Raw genomic sequence first — 8,624 nt, 5'->3', positions numbered from 1 at the left:
GAATCCTACTCAGAATACCACAGACAAGGTTAGACTTTCCGGATTCCCATGAATGCCGCCATCAATTCTAGCTTATACCACGAAGATTCTGAGTAGGGAATCCAAGAGATATGCGCCCGGTCTAAGGTAGAATGAAAGTGGTTGTCAGTCACGCGTTCATAGGTGAGAATGATGATGAGTGTCATGGATCATCATATTCATCATGGTGAAGTGCAACGAATATCTTAGAATAGGAATAAACTGAATTGAATAGAAAATAGTAGTAATTGCATTAAAACTTGAGGTGCAGCAGAGCTCCACACCCTTAATCTATGTTGTGTGGAAACTTCACCGTTGAAAATACATAAGTGAAAGAGGTTCAGGCATGGTCGAATGGCCAGCCCCCAAAACGTGGTCACTGGATCAAAATACAATCCAGGATCAAAACCAAGATGATAATATGATAGTAAAGAGTTCTATTTATAATAAACTAGCTACTAGGGTTTACAGAAGTAAGTAATTGATGCATAAATCCACTTCCAGGGCCCACTTGGTGTATGTTTGGGCTGAGCTTGATCTGTCCACGAGCTTAGGCTTCTTTTGGAGTTGAACGCCAAGTTGTAACGTGTTTTGGGCGTTCAACTCCGGTTCGTGAGGTGTTTCTGGCGGTTGACTCCAGACAGCAACATGGAACTGGCGTTGAGGGCCAGTTTACGTTATCTAATCACGAATAAAGTATGGACTATTATATATTTCTGGAAAGCTCTGGATGTCTACTTTCCAACGCCGTACAAACTCATAGTAAAGTCCAGAAATGTGAATTTAACATAAAAACTAATGAAAACATCCCTAAAAGTAGCTTGAACTTACTAAAAACTACCTAAAAACAATGCCAAAAAACGTATAAATTATCCGCTCATCACCAGTCAAGTGTCTGTGGCATTATGTATCCGGTGGTAATACTGGAAGACAAAGTGCTTAGGGACACGGCCAAGACTCATAAAAGTAGCTGTGTTCAAGAATCAACAAACTTAACTAGGAGAATCAATCAACACTATCTGAACTCTGAGTTCCCAGAGATGCCAATCATTCTAAACTTCAAGGGATGAAGTGAGATGCCAAAACTGTTCAAAAGCAAAAAGCTACAAGTCCCGCTCATCTCATTAGAATTAATATTCATTGATATTTTGGAATTTATAGTATATTCTCTTCTTTTTACCCTATTTGATTTTCAGCTGCTAGGGGACAGGCAATAATTTAAGTTTGGTGTTGTGATGAGAGGATAATTTATACGCTTTTTGGCATTGTTTTTAGGTAGTTTTTAATAGGTTCAAGCTACTTTTAGGGATGTTTTCATTAGTTTTTATGCTAAATTCACATTTCTGGACTTTACTATAAATTTGTGTATTTTTCTGTGATTTCAGGTATTTTTTGGCTGAAATTGAGGGACCTGAGCAAAACTCTGAGAAGGAGGCTGACAAAGGACTACTGATGCTGTTGGAATCTGATCTCCCTGCACTCAAAATAGATTTTCTGGAGTTACAGAACTCCAAATGGTGTGATCTCAACGGCGTTGGAAAGTACACATCCAGAGCTTTCCAGACATATATAATTGTCCATACTTTGTTCGAGATTTGACGACGTAAACTGGCGCTCAATGCCAGTTCCATGTTGCTGTCTGGAGTCAAACGCCAGAAACATGTCACGAACCAGAGTTGAACGCCCAAAACACATTACAACTTGGCGTTCAACTCCAAGAGAAGCCTCAGCTCGTTGATAGATCAAGCTCAGCCCAAACATACACCAAGTGGGCCCCGAAAGTGAATTTATGCATCAATTACTTACTCCTATAAACCCTAGTAGCTAGTTTATTATAAATAGAACATTTTACTATTGTATGAGTAGTCTTTTGACCACATCTTTGGTCTCGGTTTTGTTCCATTATTCACCTTAGGAGACTATTGATCACGTTTGGGGGCTGGCCATTCGGCCATACCTGAACCTTTATCACTCATGTATTTTCAACGGTGGAGTTTCTACACACCATAGATTAAGGGTGTGGAGCTCTGCTGTACCTCAAGTTTTAATGCAATTACTACTATTTTCCATCCAATTCGATTTATTCCTATTCTAAGATATTCGTTGCACTTCAACTTGATGAATTTGATGATCCGTGACACTCATCATCATTCTCACCTATGAACGCGCGTGACTGACAACTACTTCCGTTCTACCTTAGGCTGGGCACATATCTCTTGGATTCCTTAATCAGAATCTTCGTGGTATAAGCTAGAATTGATGGCGGCATTCATGGGAATCCGGAAAGTCTAACCTTGTCTGTGGTATTCCAAGTAGGATTCCAGGATTGAATGACTGTGACGAGCTTCAAACTCCTGAAGGTTGGGGGTTAGTGACAGCCGCAAAAGAATCACTGGATTCTATTCCAACCTGATTGAGAACCGACAGATGATTAGCCGTGCTGTGAAAGAGCATTTGGACCTTTTTCACTGAGAGGATGGGATGTAGCCATTGACAACGATGATGCCCTACATACAGCTTGCCATAGAAAGGAGTGATGAAAAACTAGAAGGAAGAAGTAGGAAAGCAGAGATTCAGAAGGAGCACATCATCTCCATACGCCTATCTGAAATTCCCACCATGGAATTACATGAGTAACTTTATCTTTATTTTACGTTTATTATTTATTATTTATTTTAGAAAATCCATAATCAATTGGTTAAATCCGCTTGACTGGGATTTACAAGATGACAATAGCTTGCTTCATACCAACAATCTCTGTGGGATCGACCCTTACTCACGTAAGGTTTATTACTTGGACAACCCAGTACACTTGCTGGGTTAGTTGAGTGGAGTTGTGGAAAGAAAGTGCTAAGTAAATGCGCATACCAAGTTAAATGCCATTATTAAAGATCACAATTTCGCCCACCAGAGCCACAAGGACTTGATCAACCCTCCTGGCAATAACCCCCTCCAATATACCGCAAGCAACAACCAGTCCATGATGCATACCAAGACAATGGTTATGGTGGACCGTTTCATGATAATCAATACCCACGACAACACGTCTATGGACCCCCTCCTCAACATAGCTTTAAACCACCTTACTCACAAGCCTCTCTCAACCAGGAACCTCCATGTAGTCCTAACTCATATTCACCACACCAACCACCCAACTTCCAACACATTCACTCACAAAGACCTCCACCTCCATCCATATCTTGTCCATACCCATGAATCCAAAAACTACATGAGCCTAATTGTGTTGACTGGGAAGGACAAGAGTCAGAAGATCGTTACAAAGAGACAGTGGACCGACTTCAAGCATCCATTCAACAGCTGGGGCAAGCAGTAATTCAATTAGACTCCCGACGTCTAAACGCTCAAGGAACCCCCGCACCCTCATGTGGGGAATCTAATGATAGATGCAGCATGAAGGAGACACTGAGTGCTCCGGTGGACCATAAGGAGCATGACTTTATGTTGGAACAATTGGAAGAAGCCATGCCTTTCATAGAGAAAGAAGAAGTGGTTGAGGACTTAGGTGATGCTAAACCTCCATGGGAACTTAGAACTATCAAACTTTCATCCGATGAGCCCGAATTTCGTGTTGAAGAGGATAGTGCACAACCTCCGGAACACATACTTTATAAAGAATTGGATGGAATAGACGAAGCTATAAATTCCCTTTATGATGATGACCAGGCGTTGAGCCTCCCTCGTGGCAACTTTGCATCTACCATTGAACCCTTTGAGCTTGAAGAATCTTCCTCCAGTGAATTTGAATATATGGTAGAGGTAGACTTCTCTCAACCCCCAACTTATGACTTGAGTGACGGGGAAGAATCTGAAGAACTTGATGAGGATACAACTGAAATTGAAGAAGTTTGCAAAGAGGTAGAAAAACTCCAAGAAGAGCATCATGAAGCAGAGCTTGTACAATCTTTAGACACAAGTCTTCCCAAGCCATTACCATCCAAGACAAAATTTAAGTGGGTAAAGTCCTTATCCTCGAACTTTGCTTTCTCACTTGAATATGGTTTACTTGAGACGGATGAACAAATCAGAGCCCTCTGTGGCTTTAAAAGTAAAAGGGAGATAGTTGATGATTGGCGACACAGAATTAGATTCACTATGGTTACAAGTTCCAAGTTGGGACACACGGGTTGGTGCAGAGCTCAAATGTATGGGTTTAGAAGGCTGTTTGGATGTTCTAATGTAGATTCAACTCTTTTGCCACCTGAGTGGACTAATGAAGATAAATTCAAAGATGGGTGCAAAAGCAAGGTTTGGGATCCTGGAATTCAACCTGGCATTCTACACTCTTGGGGTTTTGTTACTTGCCTCAATTTACTTGAGGACTTTCTGCGTCTGATTTGGGATCCCAGAGGCTACTGGAAGCACAAAAGTTGGTGGAGATTCCTAGACGAGTTCAAGCATAAACCACCATGACAGAGAGCCCATCCAATGTCCAACTTAAGAACAATAACTAAAAGTGCTAGGTGGGAGACAACCCACCATGGTTTGATCGTCCTTTTCTCACCCTTTAGTTTTATTTTTGTTTTATGCTTACCTGCTATGAATTTGGAATCATAACTCATGCATCATTACCTGCATTGCATACTGCATACTGCATATAAAAAAAAGCACACCACGCGTGGTCGTCGACTTAAAAAATTGACGTAACAATCCAACATCCAGAAAGTTGGGCTGGAATCGTGCGACTGGTATGCGTTAGGCACAAATTGGGCCACGCGTTCACGTCAATGACGCGGACACGTCACTTTCACTCCATGCTCACCACGCGAAAGCGTGAGCGACGCGAACGCGTCGCCCGAATATTTTTGCCACCCTAATTTAAGCAGAGAGTTGCGCTAAAATGACGCTGGTTTCGTGCGTTTGGCACGGTTCTGGTTGATGTGATCGCGTACCCCACGCGAACGCATCATACCCAACCACCCCTACTCGCGCGTTCTCGTCAATGACGCTTTCGCGTTGTTGCAATTTTGCCTCATCCACGCTAACGCGTGCCCCACGCGTGCGCGTGGATTGCATCACATTAACCCCTCGCGAGAAACCCTTTCTCGCGTCACTCACCCCTTCCCCCTTCACCCCTTCCTCAACCTCCATCCCCCATTCAAATCCCAAAACCCAACCACCCAAAACCACCGCCCCGCACCGTCGCCGACCAAGCCCGGCGTCTATCACCCCCTCGCCGAACCACCCCCTCCCTTTTCTCCTCTCTCTTCTTCCGCTTCCGACCCCACTGCCCCCGTCGCACTCCCGGCTGCCATCCGCCATTCTCTTCCTCTCCCTCCTCCGACCACTGCCCCTATTCGAACCACCACCGTGCCACGTTCCCCTATGCTGTCGCGTCACCGCCGTGCCGCCGCCAGTGCCGCCATCAGTATCGCAACCCCACTACCCTCCCTCTCTGTTCCAATTTTGTTTCTTTGCCCACCAGGTTCCGCCGGTCACCGATTCCTATCCCAGTTATTTAGTCCGTTCTATATTTTCCAATTCTGTTCATAATAAGATAGTTAGAGATGCATGTCGTAGTGGATTCTAGGTGGTTAGGTAGCTAGGATATGGTTAGTGGATTTTGGTCTGATAATTGCGCCGTTCTTGCTGCTTGCTTTATCTGTTTCGTGATTTTAAAATTGGTGTGCTCATGATGCTGCTCATATGTTGCCCATTCCCCTTCCATGTTGTTTTCACATTATTCAACTTGAATTGCATCCTTCGCTATAGCCTGAATTCATTTTTCTCTGCATTCATATGACCTGCTACTTGCTACTCTTTTCTGCACTATTCTACTGTCATATGAACTGAATCTCTGCTGTTGTTTATTATCCGGGAATGTCCAATTTTTAGTCGGAATGCTGCCCAAATTTTTCCAAATTGCTTCACTCAAATACCATCCTTGAATTAGTTTTTGTACTTTCTTATTTTGCACTAATTGGTTTCAACCAAACCAATTCATGGATGTATGGGCTAGCACTCTTATCTCCCTGGTTCCCCTATTAATTAAATTGCACTATTGATGAAGTTATCTTAGGTTCTGATTTTTTTTATTTGGTTTAGTTTTTAATTTGTGTTGCACTTTTGGAATTTTGGGATATTAAAAATTTGTATTATTTATTTGTTTTTATTGTTGGAATGTCGGGTAATTAGATTTGGTTATTTTATTTTATATTTTTATTATTATTTAGTTGTAATTTAGATGTATTATTTTTTATTATTTAAAGAATATTGTTTATAGTGTTTTAGTTGCTTACTGAGAGGGGTCTAAGAGGATAAGGATATGACACCAACACAAGGTTATTTTGTAGATGCGACAAATTTGACCATACATTAAAAGTACTCCCTAAATAAGTAAATATTGCAATAGAGGCTTGATTTGAATTAAAAATGCTAATTCTAAATGAAGACAATTAAAATGTTAAAAATTTTGGAATTGATCTATCGGCATGCTTTCGCTGAGTTGCTTGTAACTGGTCATAGTTTTCTTATTGTTTTTAACTTGGAATGTTATTGATTTTTATTATTATTATGTGTAGGGCTGTTTAAAGAATATATGAAGTTTTATTTTTAATAGGTAAATACAACAAAAATAAATTAAAATAAATTTGTAAATATTTAAGCATCTCTTTGAGAACTCCACGAAAACTTTGCTAAGAAATCAAATATCTATTTGTTTGATAGCTATCACCATTCAAAAAAAGATGGCGTGTAACACATGTTGCACAAAAAGTTCACTTAAAACTTTTGAATTTAATTTATGAATCAAATAGTCCTACTTAAAACTCGTGTTATTAGCACATTGGCCACACAAGAATTCCTCCTCAGATACCAAGACAGTGTTTTTGTTTTATATGTTCTGGAATGAGGGTCAAGGCTCACATAGCTCGTCTCTTCAGCGTTGAATTATCAGATAACCAAGCGCACCACATCTACCAACTAAATTCACAGCCACGAAACAAGTGGTGAACATATTCAACATCCTTATTACATAATACACACACATTATCACCCTGATTAACAATTTCGAGTCGATACAACCTTTCCTTTGTATTCACTATCAAGACAAATCAGACAAACAGCTCTACTCTTGGAGAGACTAAGCCTTTCCAAATAGTCTTAGTGAAGCAATAGCTTGTTACATCATCCGGAAGCGTATCCGATTGTAGTACCTACAAAAAAGAGTTAGTAGAAAATAGACTTGGCCTGTCAAACTTTTAGATAACTCTATCCTCTCTATCAAAAACTAGTTTAACCAGCCTCAAAGAGTCATGTAGTTGATTCACAAGTTGCAACTCCTATTGGAATAGCTCACGACCGCATCGAAAATTCCAAATCCATTCTAACCTATTCCAAAACCCACAAGCCCCTATGACCAATCCTTTTTGGATTGAAACCGAGAAGAGCCTTGGAAACCTATCCTTCAATGGACCACAACTTAGCCAGACATCTTCCCAAAAGTGAGTTCTCTTGCCATCACCAACCTCCATGGACAAGCCAGTTATCATCTTGTCTCTAATATGTTGCTCTTTTATCTGTAGCTGATAGATATACTTCCATGAACCTCCTCTAATAGGTAATGTCTGGGTGGATAATAGCGCATTAGGGGAAAGGTTATTACATGAGCATATCACATTCTTCCAAAACGGACACTCCTCCTTTGAAAACCTCTACCACCACTTAAATAAGAGTGCTATTTTACAAAGCATCACATTTCCAACTCCAAACCCACCTAACTTTTTTGGAGCTTGGACCACTTCCCATCTAACCAATGCCATACTATTCCTTCCATCCTTCTTACTCCACAAGAACCTTCTCTGTAAAGAAATCAGTTTCTCTGCAACAGCCTTTGGCATCTTATATTATCTTTAAATAATATACTGACAGGCTATTTAATACTGCTTTGATGAGCACCAACTTCCCCACTTTGTTAAGTACCTTAGATTTCCATCAACTGAGCTTCTCCTCCACTTTGTAAATAGTAGGCTTCCAAGTCTTGACCAACCTCGAATTTGCTCCTAGAGCGATTCCAAGGTATCTGACCGGAAGAGTAGCTTCCTTGCACTCCAACAAACTGCATATATGATGAGCGGATAATTTGTACGCTTTTTGGCATTATTTTTAATATGTTTTTAGTATAATCTAGTTAGTTTTTAGTATATTTTTATTAGTTTTTAGTTAAAATTCACTTTTCTGGACTTTACTATGAGTTTGTGTATTTTTCTGTGATTTCAGGTATTTTCTGGCTGAAATTGAGGAACCTGAGCAAAAATCTGATTCAGAGACTAAAAAGGACTACAGATGCTGTTGGATTCTGACCTCCCTGCACTCGAAGTAGATTTTCTGGAGCTACAGAAACCCAATTGGCGCGCTCTTAACGGCGTTGGAAAGTAGACATTCTGGGCTTTCCAGCAATATATGATAGTCCATACTTTGCCCAAGATTTGATGGCTCAAACCGGCGTTCAAAGTCACCCTCAGAAATTCCAGCGTTAAACGCCGGAACTGGCACCAAAATGGGAGTTAAACGCCCAAACTGGCATAAAAGCTGGCGTTTAACTCCAAGAAGAATCTCTACACGAAAATGCTTCAATGCTCAGCCCAAGC

The sequence above is a fragment of the Arachis duranensis genome, chromosome 5 (genome assembly GCF_000817695.3).
Source record: "Arachis duranensis cultivar V14167 chromosome 5, aradu.V14167.gnm2.J7QH, whole genome shotgun sequence".
In the NCBI taxonomy this organism is placed as follows: domain Eukaryota; kingdom Viridiplantae; phylum Streptophyta; class Magnoliopsida; order Fabales; family Fabaceae; genus Arachis; species Arachis duranensis.
This window is presented reverse-complemented; position numbering follows the sequence as displayed.